Source organism: Hemiscyllium ocellatum, chromosome 4 (assembly GCF_020745735.1).
Source record: "Hemiscyllium ocellatum isolate sHemOce1 chromosome 4, sHemOce1.pat.X.cur, whole genome shotgun sequence".
Lineage (NCBI taxonomy): Eukaryota > Metazoa > Chordata > Chondrichthyes > Orectolobiformes > Hemiscylliidae > Hemiscyllium > Hemiscyllium ocellatum.
The window spans coordinates 126,338,706-126,359,958 of record NC_083404.1 but is presented as its reverse complement, the minus strand read 5'-3'; the positions used below and the strand labels follow the sequence as shown (position 1 = coordinate 126,359,958).

The 21,253-nt window shown below is 41.6% G+C and overlaps 1 protein-coding gene across 4 annotated transcripts in view; it reads right to left on the bottom strand.

Moving 5' to 3' along the window:
- The window catches only part of ankrd12 (ankyrin repeat domain 12), a 172,856-nt gene that overhangs the window by 103,380 nt on the left and 48,223 nt on the right, over positions 1-21,253 (bottom strand). The gene's annotated exons all lie outside the window — the stretch shown is intronic.

Genomic DNA, 21,253 nt, shown 5'->3' with positions numbered 1-21,253 from the left:
CTCAGCTCCACTTTCCTGCCCGCACATCACAACGCCCCAACCCATTACTAATTACAGATCTGTCCATCTTCTCTGGGGGTAGGAATTCCATATATTCACGACCCTTTGACAGAACTAATTCCTCATTTCATTTAAATCTACTAACGCTTTTCCTTAAACTATGACATGTCATTCTAGATTGCCCCACAAGAGGAAACATCTCTACATCTACTTTTGTCAACCGGTTTTGCATCTTATATACCATTAGATCTCCTCTCAGTAAGTCTGTACTCTCTGGAGTTTAGAAGAAAGTGTTTAGTCTCTCTTCATAAGACAAAACACTCATCTCTGTGAGAAAGTGTATAAGGTATGAGCAGGCAGGGAAAGAGTTAGGTTTAAGGCTGCTTGACAAAAGACAAAAGCATGACTTGGACCAGATAAGAACTTGCAGTAAACAATGAGGTAGTAAAGGGTAGTGGGTTAACCAGGTGAAAAACATCTATTATGTAATGCCAGTTAACAAGGTTAAGAACATCTCTTGTATAATGCCAGATGGCTTACTCTTTACTGTTGATACTTGCTGATTGTAACGGTCACCCAATGAAAATAGATGTTGCCTTATTTGGATGCTGCTCCCTGGTAAGTGACTATAAAGTTCCTTAAGAATCTGCTGTTCAAGGAAGTACCGAGAACTCGTGTCTCTGTGCACATGGGTGATCGTTCTCTCTCCCTCCAGGGCCCGGAATAAAGATGAAGGAGGTAAAGCCATACTGTGATCTTGAGTGTATGCTTCAACTGATATGGGACAGGGAAGCGGGACAACATCTAGAATCAATCTAGTGAACTTTCAATGAACTGTCTCCAATGCAACAAAATCCCTCCTCCAGAAAGGGGACTAAAATTATATGCACTAATGTCATGCACAGTTGCAACATTGCTTCACTATTCTCTAATCCTTTCTCAATAAATGTCAAAATTCATTTGCCTTCTTTGTTAACTGCTGCATCTACATACTAGTTTTCTGCAGTCATCAACAACGACACCCACATCTGAGCCCCAATTCATTTTTTTAAGTTGCTATTTAGATAATAAATTGCCTTTCTTATTTCACTGACCAAAACGGATAGCCTCTCACACATTTCCTTTAAACTTTATCTGGCAAATTTTGGACCATTCACCTAATCTGTCCACATCCATTTGTCAATTTATTTTTTCATTGCAATGTACCTCCCTTCCCCCCCCCCCCCCCCCCCCCCCCCCCCCCCCATTTTAGTGACATTTGCAAACTTAGCTATAGTACTTTCTATCCCTACATAGTCTGTAAATAGTTGGGGCCACAAAGACCAAACGCTGTGGCATAGACTAGTTAGATCTTGCCAACCAGAAAAGGAACTATTTATCCAGACTCTCTGCTTTGTGTTGGTTAGCCACTTGTCTATCAAGGCTAATAAATTGTTGCTAACCCAACGAGATTACCAGGTCATGAACTTTTACTGCGGCACCTTATCAAATGTTATCTGTAAGCCTCAAGAACTCTAGCAAAATTAGTAAACACAATTTAAACTTCATTAAACCATGCTGACTCTGATAGATTGTGTTTTGACATTCCAAAAGGTCCTGTTATTATTTCCTTAATTGGCCAAATACTCAAAATGAAGTGGTCTCATTTCCTAGTTTTTGCCTCTGACCCTTTTTGAATAAGGACATTATATTAGCACTTTCCCAACACACTAGAAACTTTCCCACATCCATGGCATCTTGGAATATTCGCAGAATCATAAATCCATACAGTGCAGGTACAGTCCATTTGCCCCACTGAGTCTACACTGACCCTCTGAACAGCATCCCACCATGCTAGCCCTGTAACCATAACTTACCCATCTGGCCTGTACAGCATAAGGCAATTAAGTATGACCAATCCACCTAACCTGTAGATCTTTGGATTGTGGAAGGAAATTGGAACAAACCTGACAAAAAAAATGCAGACACGAACTTCTCACAGGCATTCACCCAAGACTGAATCGAACCCAGGTCCCCTGATGCTGCAAGGCAACAGTACTAACCACCGAGCCACAGTACCACCCTATAACCAACGGATCCATTATCCCTCCTGCCACTTCTTAAAGGTCCTAGAATGGAGGCCACCAGGCCTGGGGACAAGTATACTTTCAATCCAAATAGTTTTCTTGGTACTTTTCCCCTCGTGATGATATTTTCTCCAAGAACATCCCTTTCTATAATATCTGCATTACCTGTTACTCTTGGGATGGTACTTGCGGCCTCCACTGTGAAAGTGAGACAAAATATTGATTTAGTGACTGCCATTTGTGTTCTCCACTACTAGTTCCTCAGTCTTGTCCTCCAAGGGTCCAACTTTAATTCTGGCTGCTCTTTTTCTCACTAAAACGTTTCTGTAATCCACATCTATATGTTGTGCTAGATTTCTTTCATAATTTCTCTTTGCTTTCTCATTACTATTATTTTAAAAAATAATCCTTCGTTGATCTTTAAACGTTTTTCAATCTTCCAGCTTGTCACTTGCCTTCATGATATGGTATGCCTTAGTTTTCTTTTTTATCACTATCTTTAACTTCCTTGCTTAACCATGGATGACTTTTCTTTTCAAAATATATTCCAGAAAGAAAGAAAGATTGTATTTGGAATCAACAGAGTATCGTCCTAAACATCAGCCATGGCTCCCCAATTGTCTTACCCTTTAGTCTTCCTCTCCAATCCATTCCGGTGAAATCTGCCCACATACCTTTTGCTTTGTAAGCCTATAAGCATGCCCTCCATTTAGTTGTAAGGTGCCGCTCTTTATTTTAAAAAAATCATTTGGGATGTGAACATCATTGGCAATGCCAACATTTATTGCTTGCCCTAGTTGGCCTTAAGGTAGCTGCCTTCTTGGATTGCTGTAGGAAGATCCACATTGCCCTTAGGGAAGAAGTTCCAGGATTTTGACTTAACATCAATAGAATGGGACAAAAACAGAAATGGCTGGAAAAACTCAAGTCTGGCAGCACCTGTGAAGAGAAAGCAGAGGTAACATTTTGGGCATAAAGACCCTCCCTCAGAACTGCCGACGAAATTCTGAAACTGGAGCGTTGCTTTCTCTCCACAGGTGCTGCCAGAGGGTGACACGGTGGCTCAGTAGTTAGCATTGCTGCCTCACAGCGCCAGTGACCCAGGTTCAATTTCCGCTTCGGGCAACTGTCTGTGTTGAGTTTGCACATTCTCCCAGTGTCTGCATGCTCCAGTTTCCTCCCACAGTCCAAAGATGTGCAGGTTAAGTGAATTGCCTATGCTAAATTGCCCGTAGTGTTAGGTGCACTAGTCAGGGGTGAATATAGGGGAATGGATCTGGGTGGGTTTCTCTTCGGAGGGTCGGTGTGGACTTGTTAGGCCGAAGGGCCTATTTCCACATTGCAGGGAATCAAATCTATTCTAATCTAAACTTTAACTTTTCCAGCAATTTCTGTTGTTGTTTGTTTCTGCTTTATAGCATTCATAGTTATTTCTGTTAAATCAAAGGAATGTTGATATATTTCAATTTCGGATGGTGAGCAGCATGGAGGAAACTTGCAGGTGGTGATGTGCCCAATACATCCTTGTCCTTTTAGGTGGAAGCAGTGTGGAATGGAAGATGTTATCTAAGGAATTTTAGTGAATTTCTATAGTGCATTTTGTGGATGAATATCTCCACTGCTGCCCTTATGATGGACACAAGGCTGTTGTTGAAGCTGAAGACGATTGGACCCAGGGCACTACCCTGAAGAACTCCTGCAGAGGTAGCTTAGAGCTGAGATGATCGACCTCCAATAACCCCAATCAGCTTCCTTTGCAGCAGGTATTGCTCCAATTGATTCTTTCAGAAGGTTATTGGAGCAAGCACTGCTTTATTACACCCACTACTGAGACTAAATGAATCATGCTTCACAGCTGAAAATGTACATTTAAGGGGTTACAGGGAAATTTAAGAGCTAACAACTGCCCAGGTCCTGTGGTCATTTCTGTAATTTATGATTCTATGAATCGTTTCAATATACATACATTAACTGGTTGATGAAACCACATCACTTTATCCTACAAAATGGTTTCATGACATTTTGCCAAGAGTTTAATTACCAAGTCAATCTTTCTACAAAGCAGCTGACCTATTAATTACTTTATCTGTTAAAAAGAAATTCCAAAAAAATTTTAACAGCCATCTTTGTAAATGGAATGAACAGGTCTCGTAGTTTTATTGGGAATTTCTTCTGCCAACATTTCTTTAATGGATGAAATAAGCAGAAAGTCTCTACAGCTGCATCCTTTTTAACCTGCATTTGATTTTGAACTTGACAACAGAACTTTATTCATCTCACTGTTGGAGTCAAGGCTTTGGTAGATGCCTAATTTTTGAAGTTAAAATTACCATGTATACAAAATAGGATTTGTAAGCTCAAACAGATCTACCCCTTTTTTGCGTAATAAATGGAATATTGATTAAGGATTAGCATGGCAGCATTATAAACTCCCACATACATCTGTTCATGGAAGAGCTGGATACTACAATGTTTGGGACTGCACAACTGCCCGGTTTTATTAAGCAATTATATTACTATGCTAAATAATTTAAAATAATTGCATAGGAAATTTAGGAGGATAGGATAAAGCTCCTTTAACTTTGCTTGAACAGTGTGCTCTATTGGTAACTTCAGACAGCACCTTTACAGTACCAGTGAGACCTTTCTATTTATTACAAGAGGAAGTGTTTTAAATACCACCAGCAAGATTACCAATTAAAATTCGGAGCTTTTGCTGTGGGCCCATGCCCTCTTGGAAACAGGTCAATATGATCTAATTTTTTTTCCCTGGGGCGCAAGCCATTTGTCAGGGTTTAAATTTGAATCCTTATCTCAAAAACTGACAGGAGAAGTTGTAGCTTACAAAACCCATTCCCAAAGACGATATTCTTGGACTAAAAATTAGGAAAAAAGTAATGTGGCAATTGTCACAGATCTTGAAATAAAGCAACAATTAAAACAATTGCTAATTTATGCTACAAGAATTAATAACATTAACAATTTTTGAGGCTGAGAGTGAATTCCACTTTTGTGTGTTTTCTGACTAGCTCATTAAGCTGCGGCATGAGATAAGAGAAGCTCCATCAAATGGGAATGGCAAAACTGAGAACCAAAAAACAAATACAAGTCTCCACTTCTACAACCTGAATTTAGAATAAAAAACATGTTTAAGTTTGTTAAGAAAGAAGTTAAGAATTTCCTCAAAATAATTCTATCTATTCTTGCCTGAATGAAAGATTCCATTAAAAGTAACCAAAATTCACAAGATTAACACCCACAGAAGCTTCCTCACTCATTATGGATTGCAGGACATATGCTGATCCAGCATCAGGTAATTTCATATTTCCATGCCATAAGTCACGCTTAGACAGATACTCGCATTACGACGTGAATGACAAGGGTCTCTTCCCTAGGGTGGAGGGGGTTCAACGCTAGGGGCATATTTTAAGTTGAGAAAAGATTTAAAAAAGGACCTGAGGAGCACTTTTTTGTTAAACACACTGGATGGTGGAAGGAACTACCAAAGGAGTAATTTTATTATTGCCACGTAACTAACTACAGTGAAAAGTTTTGTTTTGCATGAAGTACAGGCAGATCATGACATACAAAGATCACAGGGCAAAGATTGAACAGAGCAAGGAATACAAAACTGTGGTTCCAAAGAAGGTGGAAGTAAGTGAGGACTGCAGATGCTGGAGACCAGAATTGAAAAATGTGGTGCTGAAAAAGCACAGCAGGCCAGGCAGCATCCGAGGAGCAGGAGAATCGACATTTTGGGCATAAGCCTTTCTTCAGGATTCCTGAAGAAGGGCTTATGCCCGAAACGTCGATTCTCCTGCTCCTCGGATGCTGCCTGGCCTGCTGTATTTTTCCAGCACCACATTTTCCAAAAAAGGTGCACAAAAAGCAAGATCAACATTGTATTTAAAATTTGACAGGTCCATTCAGAAGCTGTTATTGAACCTGTTTATACGTGTTTAAGCTTTCGTATCTTCTACCTGATGCAAGAGGTTGGAAAGATTAAATAATATTATAACAACAATAATAGAGAGATGGGGATAAATTGGGATGGGAATGGCTTTTGATGTTGGCGGCTGCCTTTGAGGCAGAGAGAAATGTAGATGGAGTTAAATGGATGGAAGGTTGGCTTGAATGATGGTCTGGGCTGTGTTCACAACTTCTGCAGTTTCTTACAGCCCTGGGCAGATAGTTATATTACCAAGCCATGATGCATCCAGATAGAATACCTTCTACGGTGCATCTGTAAACATGGACAGTTCTTATGGACACGCCAAAAATTCCTGAGCCGCCTGAGGAAGAGGTGGTGTTGACGCACCTCCTTGACCCCTCATGTAGGTGGTCCAGGAACTTGACACTTTTGACCATCTCCACCTCAGCTCCATTGAGGTAGATAGGAAGCTTGGCTCCTCCTTGCTCCCTGAAGTTGATGATCAATTCTTTAGTTTTGCTGATGTTGAGGGAGAGATTGTTATCTTTACACCAAGTCACCAAGCACTATCTTTTTCTTGTAGTTTGTCTCATCATTGTTTGATATCTGGCCTATAATGGAGGAGTCATCAGCTAACCTGTAGATGGAGTTTGGACAAACTTTGGCCACAGACTCATGAGTGTACTGGGAATACATTAGGGGGCTGAGTGCACATCCTTGGAGAGTGCTGGTGTTATGGATTGTCATGGAGGAGTTGTTGCCAATCTTCACTGCTTGTTGTCTGCAGATCAGGAATCAAATGGTGGATGCAGGTACGGATCCAAATACCTTTTAAAATGTTGTAGAAGTTCACAAATAGAAAACATTTGGAGGGATACAGGCCAAAGGCAGGCAAGTAGGACTAGTTTAGTTTGGAAACATTGCCAGTGTGGATGATTGGACCAAAGGGTCGGTTTCCATGCCATTTAACTTTATGACCATATGAATTGGCTTCTATTTTCAAATCCGAGCAAGCACACAATATCAGCTATCTTGCACACAGGATTTTGTTATGTGCCTTGCCAGCAGTCCCGTAGATTTCAAGTAAAACTATGTTCAGGGTTGAAGTTTTCTTTCAGAGGTCTTCATGTGACTGAAGGAACTATCTGTTCGTAATTCTTCGGGGGAAGAACATCCATGAGGCAGGTCATAGAAATGTAAGGCATGGAAACAGACCCTTCGATCCAACCTGTCCATGCCGAACAGATATCCCAAATCCAATCTAGTCCCACCTGTCAGCACCCAGCCCGTATCTCTCCAAACCCTTCCTATTCATATACCCATCCAAATGCCTCTTAAATGTTGCAATTGTACTAGCCTCCACCACATCCTCTGGCAGCTCATTCCATACACATACCACCCTCTGTGAAAAAGTTGCCCCTTAGGTCCCTTTTATATCTTTCCCCCTCACCCTAAACCTATGCCCTCTAGTTCTGGACTCTCCGACTCCATGGAAAAGACTGCCTATTTATCCTATCCATGCCCCTCAATTTTGTAAACCTCTATAAGGTCACCCCTCAACCTCCGACACTCCAGGGAAAACAGCCCCAGCCTGTTCAGCCTCTCCCTATAGCTCAGATCCTCCAACCCTGGCAACATCCTTCTTAATCTTTTCTGAACGCTTTTAGGTTTCACAACATTTTCCGATAGGAAAGAGACCAGAATTGTACATAATATAGGAATTTCTTTATACTTCCCTGGCACATTGGTCATTTGAAAGTTGAAAATCAAATCCTGGCAGGGGAGACATTTTTCAGTCTCCAGCAGTGCCTATGCCACCGTGGTTGGAATTTGGCTGACAGGGTTGGGATATCTGGTCGGCATGGACGAGTTGGACCAAAGGGTCTGTTTCCATGCTGTTCATCTCTATGACTAAGTTGCCTTCAAGGAGGACATTAGCATTTATTTGATCATCTGTCTAGTGAATCTGGAAAATATGGAGGAGAAATCATTGCTTGCATTTCTTGAGTTATTTTACGTGTTGCTGACACACTGAACAAACCTAACTATCATAAAGGAACGTGAAGCTCACAACTGCTTTGCTCACCAGAACCTTTGTTGACATGCAGAGATCTTTACTGCCAAACATGTTTGCTAATATAATTTGGAGGCTGAGATTTAGTGTTGGATCTCCTCAATAATTGTATCTTCTGAGAGAGATGCAACAGGGTATAGGAAATGTTCAATATATTCTAGAGGGTCTCTTTCCATCTGATGAAATTGGACTGATCAGGAGTGGGTAGATTCAAGTTTTGTTTTAGCAACATTCAAGAACAGACGGTCTCCTGTTTATCTGGTGCAAGGTGAACCTGACACCGCAGCCATCCAGAAAGTACATTATGTCAGTAGTGGTCAGTTTAATTTTGGCAAGGTTAGAGCCTTTTCCATTTAAACAGTTATTAACAATCACAATAAAGGGCTGTTGATTTTTGATGAGGTAAATAACCACTGTCAAATAGATTTGAAATAGAGCAGGGGCTACAAAAGGCCTTGTTTGACATCAGCAAAGGTTTTGAAGGTATTTTTCGGAGATCTCTCTCGCTCAGAGTTACAATCATATGCTCACAAAGCAGTTGCAGCATTCTGAAGAAGTTTCTTGGACATAATCAAGGCAGTGATACTGACCTTAATTACCAAGTTTACTTAGTGACCAGCAAAATATTTGTGATTAGACCATAAAATGTAGGAGCATAAATAGGCTATTTGGCATTCAAGAATGCTCCACCATTTTAATGAGATCACAGTTGATCTAATGATCAACTCTACTTTCCTATCCTTTTCTGTAACACTTGATTCCCTTACTGATTGTTCCGTGGTGAGATAGGTTTTTCATTCTTAATGACCCAATCTCTACAGCCTTCTAGCTCCTTCCTTTAATATCCTAAGATGCAACTCATCAGGTCCAGGAGACTGACCAGACTTTAATCCAAGTACTTTTCTCTAGTGATAATTATTGCGTTGCTACCTACTCACCTTTTGCTCCTGGATTACATATTTTTCGAAAGCTATTAGTGTCTTCTACTGTGAGGAATGATAAAAAGTACATATTCAACTCAACCGTACCTTGATTTCCAGCTATTATTTTTTCATTTTCGAAGGCACTTGTAAGCATTTATATAAGTTATTACTGTCTGCTTTTATATTAGTTGTTTGTTTACCCTCAGTCTATTTTCTTCCTTTTTTTGTTATGTTTGCAATTTTTAAAAGTCTCAATCCTCAGTTTACCACTAATTTTTGCCACATGGTAATTTTTTCTTTCAATTTGAGACTATTCTAGTTAACCATGGTTAATAAGTCTCCTATAATCCTCCATTATTAGGATGTATCTGCATTGTGAGTTATGAACAATTTTCTTAAATATCTGTCATTGCTCAATCACCTTTTCAATCAAACTTCTTGCGCAGTCCACTTCAGTCAACTCGTCCTCAATCCTTTAAAATTACCTTTACTTAACTTCAGCAGAGTTGTTCCAACCAAGGTTTCCAAATCTCAATGCTAAATTTTACCATGCTGTGGACAAAATTTCCTCAGGGACTTTTAATTAAACCTTTCTCATTATACATTACTAGATCCAAAATAGCCTGATTACTGGCTGGATCCACATCATATTTGACTAGGAAACTGAACTCTTCCCTGCAGCTTTGCTGTTAATTTTATTTTTCCAAATCTACATGAAGATTAAAGTTATGATTAATGATTTCTTCCATTTTTAAAAAGTTAATTCACTTCTTTTGTCCTGGATGGCATCAAGATATTAGAGTTTTGTTAGAGCAGCATAAATCCAGACAAGTGGGATGCATTCCATTACACTTCTGACTTGTGTCTTGTAGATAGTGGACAGGCTGGCAAACCAGGAAGGGGCAAGTTACTTGCTGTAGAATTCCTAGCTTCTGACCTGTTCTCATAGCTATAATTATATGGCTCGTCCAGTTCAGTTTCAGGTCGGGGAATTCAGCGATTGCAATGCCATCATGCAAGATTTCTTGCAATTGTACACATTCCATTTTGAATGAACAACGCTATCTCACCACTCTTCAGTACTTATTTTCTTCCTCCAGTACCCCAACAAACAGGGCTTGTTTCATTAAAATTATTTCACTAAAACATTAACTGAATCAAAACTCTTCACTCCAGAAAAATCTATATTAACACTCCACTCTTGATTTCACTTCACTACTGTTCAGCTACCTCCTTCAAGACTCATCTCTGTTCACTATTTTGATTATCCCAAACTCTCATCTCCCCGTGGCTTCGTGGCCATTTATGATACAGCTGAAGTACATAGTTATTAATGTAGAAAAATGAACAATATAAATTCAAGTTGTTGATGTTGGTTAGTGAAAAGAATAATAATTGTACTGTATGCAGAGATATGGTGGCTAAAAGATATTATTTAATTCGAAGTAGTTCAGAAAAGGTTCAATAGGATATCCCTGGTATGAGGGACTGCCTTGTGAGCAAAGGCTAAGCAGGTTGGGACTGTACTCACTGCAGTATAGAAGAATGAGTGTAGATCTCATTGATACATATAGGATTCCTAAGGGGCTTGGCAGAGTAAATGCTGAGATGATGTTTCCATTCATGGGAAGACTCTAGGACTGTGCTATTAAATAGTTAACTTGCTCTGTTGACCTGCAGGAAATTGGATGTCCCGAGGCTAAGGCGGGATGCCTCTGACTTACAGGTAGATTGCAGGGAATTTACATTCCCATCCCTTGCCAGAGTCATTTACATGGCCATCTCCTATTATTCAGAGATAATTTACATTTGCATCATCATCCTATTCATTATCATTAAGAACATTTTATTTTAAATTTAACTACTCCCTGTAGTTAAAAAAAACGATTTGCAACAGATTTGACCATTAAGGAATGATTTACATTATACTGTTTTTGGGAATGACGTGGTCACTGTATTGTATCTTGAGTCGCATGTGTTTGTGAGAGTGTGGCTAGGGGTTGTCATGTGGGCATGACTGCTGTAAAGATTTTGTATAATGGAAGGACTGTTTCCTTTGTTCAGAGAGACCCCTCAACATGCTTCACAAGCATAGCGAAGAGTGGTAAGAGTTTCTCCAAAGTTTGTAATGTATTTGCTTAGTAGAATTTTTCTTGTTCACAGAAGTTGGCATGGTGCAGTAGCATCAAGTATGTAAGAATCTCAAGGAAAAAAAGAATCTAAAAGGACTAGGAGGTAAAGTTTCAAAATGAAGAGATAACAATTTAAGACTGAGATAGGAAGAAATTCTTCTGTCAGAAGGTTGCAAGTCTTTGGAACCCCTTGCCACACAGTTTGATTAGATTAGATTAGATTACTTACAGTGTGGAAACAGGCCCTTTGGCCCAACAAGTCCACACCGACCCGCCGAAGCGCAACCCACCCATCCATGGGCCAAGTCCTTGCCCTACTAAAGGCTGAATGAGATTAATTCTTCATCAATAGGAGAATCAAGGATTTCATGGAAAAGGCAGGAAAGGATAGGAAGAGTGTTGGATCAGCCATTCTTATTGAATGGCAGAGCAGGTTTGAGAAACCATCTGGCCGACTACTGTAGTTATTTCAATGGTCTTATATAAACTGTACCACATTCCATTTCTAGGAGAAAGCGAGGACTGCACATGCAGGAGATCAGAGTTGAGTGTGTAGTGCGGGAAAAGCACAACAGGTCAGGCAGCATCCGAGGAGCAGGAGAATCAATGTTTAAGCATAAGCCCTTTCATCAGGGATGAGGCTTGTGGATCGGGGCTGAGATAAATATGGATGAAGGTAGCTGGGAAAGCAATAAGTCGACGAGGGAGAGGATGATAAGTCAGGAGTGGGGAGGAGTGATGGACAGGTCCGGAGGGTGGTGCAGAGTTGGAGGCTTGGGACTGTGATAATGTGGGAGAGCGGTAATGAGGAAGCTATTGAAATCCACATTTATCTCAAGGCAGAATATGAGGAGTTTCCTTCTCCAGGCGTCAGGTGGTAACAGTTTGATGGTGGAGGCAGCCTATATGTCCTTGACAGGGTGGGAGGGGGAATTAAGTGTTCAGCCATGGGGCAGTGGGTTGGTGGGTGCGGGTACTCCAGAGATGTTTTCTGAAATGATCTGTAAGACGATGTCCTCTTTCCCCAATGTAGAGGTGACCACGCCGGGTGCAACAGATGCAGTAGATGACATTGGTAGAGGTACAGCTAAATTTCTGACGGGTGTGGAAGGATCCCTTGGGGCCTTGGATGGAGGTGAGGGGGGTGGTATGGGCGCAGGTTTTGCACCATGCAGTGGCAGGGAAAGGTGCCAAGAGTGGGATGTGGGCTGTTGGGGGGTGGGGAAAGGACCTAACGAGGGAGTCACAGAGGGAATGGTCTTTTCAGGACGCCAATAGGGGTAGGGAGGGAAATATATCTCTGTTGGTGGGGTCCGTTTGGAGGTGGCAAAAGTGCGGAGGATGATGCATTGTGTGCAGAGGTTGGTGGGGTGGAAGATGATGATGACGACCGGGGGGGGGGGGGGGGGGGGGGGGGGATCTGTCCTTGTTGCGATGGGAGGAGTGAGGTTCAAGCGCGGTAGGAGATGCACTGGAGGGCATTGTCAACTATGTGGCAAGGAAGTTGCGATGGTGAAAGGAGGCGGCTATCTGGGACTTTGAGGTTGAAAATGGCCAAGGTGAATTTGCGGCGCCAATACAGTCATCGATGTAGCGGAGGAACACATGGGGGGTGGTGCCGGTGTAACTGTGGAGGATGGACTGTTTAAATATCTGACAAACAAGCAGGCATAGCTAGGTCCCATGCAGGCCCATGGCTACCCCTTTGGTCTAGAGGACCTTGGGACATCCACACCCACCATTTAAACTCCCACCTCCCACTCCATCAAGGACACGTAGGTCCTGGGCTTCCTCCACCGATAAACTATTACCATTGACGCCTGGAGGAGGGACGACTCATATCCTACCTTGGGACCCTGCAACCACACGGGATAAACATGGAGTCCACCAGTTTCCTCATTTCCCCTCCCACCACATTATCCTAGTTACAAGCCTCCAACTCAGCACCACACTCCGGACACATCCATTACTCCCCCTCTCCCTCACCTTCACCCTCCCTATCGCTTTCCCAGCTACCTTCCCACAACCCCACCACCCCTCCCATTCATCTCTCAGCCCTGAACCACAAAGCTCAATACGGATGAAGGGTTTATGCCCAAAACATAGACCTTCCTGCTCCTTGGATGTTTCCTGACCTGCTGTGCATTTCCAGCATTACAACACTTGACATTGCATTCCATTTCTGGCTAGCTCATTTTATTGTTTTTGCAGCTGGGGTTGTCTACTTGAATTTGTTTAGGTGTAAGGTTCAGAAATGTTGCCTTCAGCCTCAGAAACACTGTTGCAATTGGTGCACAAAGCCTAATTTGCTTCTAAGGAAGCAATACTGGACTCACCAATCCAAACAAGCAAATCTTTTAAACTCAAAGACCATTGGCAAAAGACAACCCAGAAGCTGAACAATATATCAACTTCAAATTCAAACACTGGTACAATTCAAGTCATGTCTGCAGCTTCTAACATTCTGCTATTCAACTCCTGTATTCGAGTTACGAGCACCAAGATAATCATCTACTGATTGCCCATTTTGGAAGGAAATTTTGTTTCAAATATGTAGATATATCAATATTAAAAAATGCAAACTTTTTGAGAGGCACAAGAATCGCTTAAAATAATTGTATTGTGAACTTCTGGAAGCCCTCTGCAAACCTTCTTGCAACTTTGATCCGGCTGCAGGACCCTGAACAGGCCATATATGATTGGTGGGAGTCTTGCTGTTTCACAAAGAGCAAAGTCAAACCACTGGCAAAAAGAGGCCTTACAAGAACTTCATAAACAAGAAATCAAAGTATCCACACAAATCATTAACATTCTTCAAGGTGCCTGAATTTTAAACAACAAAAATCAACCAGGTCTTTTCCAACTGTTCAAACTGAGGCATTTCCACAGCTGAAGAAAAAAAAATCATTTTATACACAAATGCACAAAAGATTATTAAAAAGAATGTTCAGCCCAGAGCTGCTATACAGTTTTAAACTTTATTTTGTGCACTAAGACCTTATTTCATTAAGTCATAGTCATAGAGTCAAAGATGTACAGCATGGAAACAGACCCTTCGGTCCAATCCATCCATGCTGACCAATCTCGTCCCACCTGCCAGCACCCGGCCCATATCCCTCCAAACCCTTCCTATTTATACACCCATCCAAATGCCTCTTAAATGTTGCAATTGTACCAGCCTCCACCACATCCTCTGGCAGCTCATTCCATTCACGTACCATCCTCTGCGTGAAAAAGTTGTCTCTCAGGTCTCTTCTATATCTTTCCCCTCTCACCCTAAACCTATGCCCACTAGTTCTGCACTCCCCGATACCAGGCAAAAGACTTTGCCTATTTATCCTATCCATGCCCCTCACAATTATTTAACCTCTATAAGGTCACCCTTCAGCCTCCAACGCTCCAGGGAAAACAGCCCCAGCCTGTTCAGCCTCTCCCTATAACTCAAATACCCTAACCCTGGCAACATCCTTGTAAATTTTTTCTGAACCCTTTCAAGTTTCACAACATCTTTCCGATAAGGAGGCAGCCAGGATTGCATGCAATATTCCAACAGTGGCCTAACCAATGTCCTGTACAGTCACAACATGACCTCCCAACTCCTGTACTCAATACTCTGACCAATAAAGGAAAGCATACCAAACGCCTTCTTCACTATCCTATCTGCCTGCGACTCCACTTTCAAGGAGCTATGAACCTGCACTCTAAGGTCTCTTTGTTCAGCAACACTCCCTAGGACCTTACCATTAAGTGTATAGGTCCTGCTAAGATTTGCTTTCCCAAAATGCAGCACCTCGCCTTTATCTGAATTCAACTCCATCTGACACTTCTCAGCCCAAAGGCCCATCTGATCAAGATCCTGTTGGAATCCGAGGTAACCCACTTCGCTGTCTACTATATCTCCAATTTTGGTGTCATCTGCAAACTGATTAACTGTACCTCTTATGCTCTCATCCAAATCATTTATGTAAATAACAAAAAGTAGAGGGCCCAGCACCGATCCTTGTGTCATTCCACTGGTCACAGGCCTCCAGGCTGAATAACAACCCTCCACCACCACCCTCTGTCTTCTACCTTTGAGCCAGTTCTGTATCCAAATGGCTAGTTCTCCTTGTATTCAGTGAGATCTAACCTTGCTAACCAGTCTCCCATGGGGAACCTTGTCGAATGCCTTACTGAAGTCCATATAGATCACATCTACTGTTCTGCCCTCATCAATTCTTTTTGTTACCTCCTCAAAACACTTAATCTAGTTTGTGAAATTTCCAACGCACAAAGCCATGTTAACTATCCCTAATCAGTCCTTGCCTTTCTAAATACATGAAAATCCTGTCCCTCAGGACTCCCTCCAACAACTTGCCCATCACCGACATTAGGCTCACTGGTCTATAGTTCCCTGGCTTGTCCTTACCATCTTTCTTAAACAGTGGCACATTTGCCAACCTCCAGTCTTCCAGTACCTCAGAGGTCCAGCAATCACTTCTCTAGCTTCCCACAGAGTTCTTGAGTACACCTGATCAGGTTCTGGGGATTTATCCACCTTTATGCATTTCAAGACATCCAGCACTTCCTCCTCTGTAACATGGACATTTTTCAAGATTTCACCATCTATTTCCCTACAGTCGATACCTCCCATATCCTTTTCCACAGTAAATACTGATGTAAAATACTCGTTTAGTATCTCCCCCATTTTCTGCAGCTACACACAAAGGCCTGCCTTGCTGATCTTTGAGGGGCCATATTCTCTCCCTAGTTACCCTTTTGTCCTTAAATGTATTTGAAAAACTCTTTGGATTCTCCTTTATTCTATTTGCCAAAGCTATCTCATGTCCTTTTTTTGCCCTCCTGACTTCCCTCTTAAGTATAGTCCTACTTCCTATATACTCCTCTAAGGATTCACTCGGTCTATCCTATCCATACCTAACATATGCTTCCTTCTTTTTCTTAACCAAACCCTCATTTTCTTTAGTCATCCAGCATTCCCTATGCCTAAAATTGTACCCTGGAACATTATGCTGCCAGTCCTGCCCATCCCTGAGCCATGTTTCTGTAATTGCTATGATATCCCAGTCCCATGTTCCTAACCATGCGAGCTCATCTGCCTTCCCTGTTAGGCCCCTTGCATTGAAATAAATGCAAATTAATTTATTAGTCCTACCTCGTCCCTGCCTGCCCTGTTTGACTTGCTTCTGTTCTCAACTGTACCAGTGTCAGATTGATCTCTTTCCTCACTATCTCTCTGGGTTCCATGCCTCCCCCCCCCCCCCTTAACAATTTAAATCCTCTCAAGCAGCTCCAGCAAATTTCCCTGCCAGTATATTAGTCTCCCCCTTCCAATTTAGGTGCAATCCACCCTTCTTGTCCAGGTCACATCTACTCCAAAAGAGATTCCAATAATCCAAAAAATGTGAATCCTTCTCCCATACACCAGCTCCTCAGCCATGCATTCATCTGCTCTATCCTCCTATTCCTGCCCTCACTAGTTCATAGCACTGGGAATAATCCAGATATTACTACCCTTGAGGACCTCCTTTTTAAATTTCTGCCTAACTCTCTGTACCTCCCTTCAGAATCTCAACCTTTTTCTTTCCTGTGTCGTTGGTTCCAATGTGGACAATGACCTCTTGCTGGCCCCTCTCCCCGTGAGAACATTCTGCACCCTCTCGGAGACATCCTTGATCCTGGCACCAAGGAAAGCAACACACCATTCTGCTTTTTCACTGCTGGCCACAGAAATGTCTGTCTATACCTCGGACTAGAGAGTCCCCTAATGCAATTGATCCCTTGGAAGCGGACGTACCCCTCGTTGCATTACAGCCAGTTTCAATACTAGAAACTTGGCTGTTCATGCTACGTTCCCCTGAGAATCCATCACCCTGGGTCCCACATTTTCCAAAACAGCATACCTGTTTGAAATGGGTTTACCCACAAAAGACTCCTGCATTAGCTGCCTACCTCTCTTACCTTTCCTGGATTTAACCCATGTGACTGTATCTGAGACCTTGCCCCCTTGGGATAACTGCTATCCATCATATACTGTTGCTGTTGCAAATTCCTCATTGCTTCAGGTATCCATGCATTCTTGTTTTTTAAAATTACTTCGGAACCAAACCTTTTTGTCACTAACTGGAATCTGACAGTTCAAAAATGTATTTTTAATGTTTGTTCACAGGTCTTGGGCAACACTGACAAACTGTAATGTTAAAAGATTAAATGGGAATGTGTCTCTGGACACTAATGTAATATTAAAGGGTTAAACAGCACTGAGTGGGTGGGGACGACATTCATGCAAGAATGCAAATCACCCACACCCAATTAGACATTCATTTGCTACTACTCCCCCTAATCCTGTCAAATTAAACTATCATTCAATCTCTTCTATTCAGAAATGCTTTCTAGCCATCCCCTGAAGACAGGTATCTTGCACCTGCATGGTCTTGGGGAATCACAGTCAGGAAATCATCTGTGTAACGATTCGCCAGGATTAGGGCATTTACATTTACATTGTCTGAGGATCTCTCATCCTACCATTGTACCTGGGGTAACATGTGACTGGGAGTTGTCTTGAGTAGCATGTGACTGTGGGGGAGCAGCCAGAGTATCTGTAATCATGGCCAACTGAACTGTACAAAAGGGTTTTCTTTGTTCAGTGCCTCTTTGACCCTCCTTGCATGTGAAGTAGAGTCAAAGGGGTCACCTAGCTTGTACAAGCTTTAATAAATTTTAACTGTTTGCAGAAGTTGGTGCGTGTGAATTGCATCTCGTGTGCGAAATCTCAGGAAAAGAACCTAACAAAACCAATTTTAGTTCTTGTCCCCAGTGGCTCCGATGATAGCCATCTTCATGAATCACCACATATGATAATGTGGCAATGAAGCTTTCACAAAGGTATTAGGGAAGGAATATGGCTCATTAAGGATAAAAAGAAGAGTAGTAAAAATCCAAATTAGGATGCATAAACTATACAGAATTACATTTCTTCTTAATGGCAAGATTTGTATGGGGAGAGCTATTGTTGCACCACATAAGTTGCTGCACTGCACCTTGCAGACAGTACGTAGTGCAGCAATACTGCAACAACTGTGACAGGGTGGATAATGAGCCAGTGGAAAGAGTTACCTCTCTGGATAATCTCAAACCTCTTGTGTGATTACTCCCACATAATGTCTGCAATGTATTCCACCATAATCCCCGCTTCAACCATGTGGGAGATGTTATTAGATACAACTATGAATCAATTATTGCAAAGGTTCTATCCTGCTTACATAGCTGATATTACGAATGGCACAGCTGAGCTTTTCAAGATGTTGATATTGAAGGGATTCTGCAATCTTAAGTGCTATGAAAAGTCAAGAAATTGATTGGGCTTCTATTTTCTGAAGATGGTTCTGATCCAAAACTTAGACTATGAAAACATTAGAAACCACAGTTAGTTGATACCAGCCAAGGTGGTAATAAGGATCTTACATGTGGCATGAGTGCCCCATAAAAGGGAGGGAAATCTCAAACCATGCTACAATGTTGCAAGACAGGTGCAAACAGGATCAGACATGATTATGATATCTGGACTAGTAAACAGTTCACAGGCTTCGTTGTTAACACCTGTACATCACGATGGTCATCTAGACACAATGCTGTCCACGAGACTATATCACACCTAACTATAGTGATATTGAAATCTGCCCATTAATTTTGAGATATATTACTTGCAGACCAGTTAATGGAGACTGAGAATGTGTACAGAGTATAAGCAGGTAGCGAAAGAGTTAAATTGGAGTTTTGTGAAACAAGGGGTTCAGCTGAGCATGACTTAGATCAGATACGAACTCAGTGAACAATGGGGTGCTGGAGAGAAGGGTAATGGGTTAACAAGGTGGAAAAGCATTCATTGTGTAGAGCCATTTAACAAGATAAGGTAGCATTCAGTGTATAATGTCAATTAAAAAGGTGAAAAGTATCCACTGTATGAGTCCAGTTAACAAGGGTTAAGAACATTCATTGTGTAACAGTCGAGGGCTTAGTCTCTGCTATTAATTACTCAGATTGTAACTGTCACCCAATTAAAATGTATGTTGTTTTATCAGGATGCTCCTCCCTGTAAAATGACTATATAATTCATTAAGAAACTGCTATTCCAGAGAAAACCAAGAACCCATGTCCCTGTGCACATGGGCAATCATTTTTTCTCTCCCTCCAGGCCCCGGAATAAAGATGGAGGAGGTAAAACTATCGCGTCTGAGCATTTTGCTTCAACTGAGGGGGAGGGAGACGGGACAACAGTATGCAACTGTATTAGTCATCGGTGAGGCCACTTAAAATACAGTGTACAATTCTGGTCATCGCTCGATAGGAAGGATATTGTTAAACTACAAAAGGATACAGAAAAAAAATTACAAGGATGTCACAGGGACTGGAGGGTTTGAGTTATAAGGTTAGATAAGCTGCGAAGTTTTCACTGCAGCATCAGATACTGTGAAGTGATCTTATCGAAGTTTATAAAATCACCAGGAGCATTGATGAGGTGAATAGCCAAGATCTCTTTAAGATCATAAGAGATTGGGCTGAAAGGAACAAAATTAAGGCCAATCATGGCTGATAAGTTTCTCCACGGGTAGGCCAGTCCAAAACAAGAAGGCATAGGTTTAAGGTGAGGGGAAAAGATTTTAAAGGGACTGAGGGGCAACATTTTCACAAAGGGGGAGATACATACATGTAATGAATTGCCAAACGAAGTGGTGGAGGTGGCTACAATTACAACATTGAGAAGACATTTGGACAGGTACATGAATAGGCAAGATTTAGAAGGATATGGGCCAAATGCAGGCAAATAGGACTAGTTCAGTTTAGGACACCTGGTCAGCATGGACTAGATGGACCAGAGTCTGTTTTCATACTGTATGATTATATGACAAGCACTTCAACCCTATAATTATTCTTTAAATCTCCTCTGGACTCCCTCTAAGGCTAGCACTGCCTTCCTTAGATAGAGTCCAAACATGCTTTCAAAATTTCAAGTGCAGGCTGACCAGAGTCACAGATTTACATTCCAACTTTTGGAGTTTCCTTGAATCCCTACACTGTGGAAACAGGCCCTTCAGCCCAACAAGTCCACACCAAACCTCTGAAGTGTACCTCACTCAGACCCATTCCCCTACCCTACTACTCTACATTTACCCTGAATAATGCATTTAATCACATCCCTGAACACTATAGGCAAGTTAGTATGGCCAATTCTCCTAACCTGCACATCTTTGGATTGTAGAGGAAACCAGAGTATGATATTAAGGAGTTAACTTGCTTTGCTGATCTGAGGAAATTGGATGCCCCGAGCCTAGGGTGGGATGTCTTTGACATACAGATAGATTATAAGAAATTTACATTATCATCTCCTATTAGTCAGAGCCATTTCAAGGAACTATAAACCTGCACTCCAAGCAACTTACAAAAACTGGGTAATGCATCTCCCAAAGTGAAAATAAAATTTCAGATCTCCAGTAGCCACAAAGTGCTGGTCTGACACCAACTATGGAAAAACGGTTAACATTACTTTCAATCTGGAACTGAAGAGGCATAGAATTAGGAGTTTTATGTTGTTGACAAAAATGGAAGAGACAAATGAATCAAAACTGGAGCTCACAGAAAGTTGATAGGCTGAAAAGATTAACGATCAAGATTTTCACACAAAATTCAAATGAAGTGGTAATCGTTGAGAAGCTTGAGTTTAGATCAGATGTTAACAGCAAAATAAAAGAACTGCTCCTAATGAAAGCAAAAATATATGAATGAGAGATACAGACAGTGAGGGAAAACATCTGAAGTTGAACTAAATGTAAAGCGGCAATTATAAAATGAGGTGCTCTTTCTTTAGTTTGCATTGGGCTTCACTGAAACACTGCAGCAGGACTTAGGACAGAAATAGGAACAAGAGCAAGATGGTATTCTGAAATGGCAAATGACCTGAAAGGTGGGGTCACGATTGCACATCAAATGGAGGTGTTCTGCAAAATGATTACCCAGTTTGTGCTTGGTTTTCCCAAAGTTAAGGAAACCACATTATGAATCGCAAATACAGTACACTAAATTGAAAAACTACAAAGAGATCACTCCTTCACTTGGAATGAGTTTCGGGA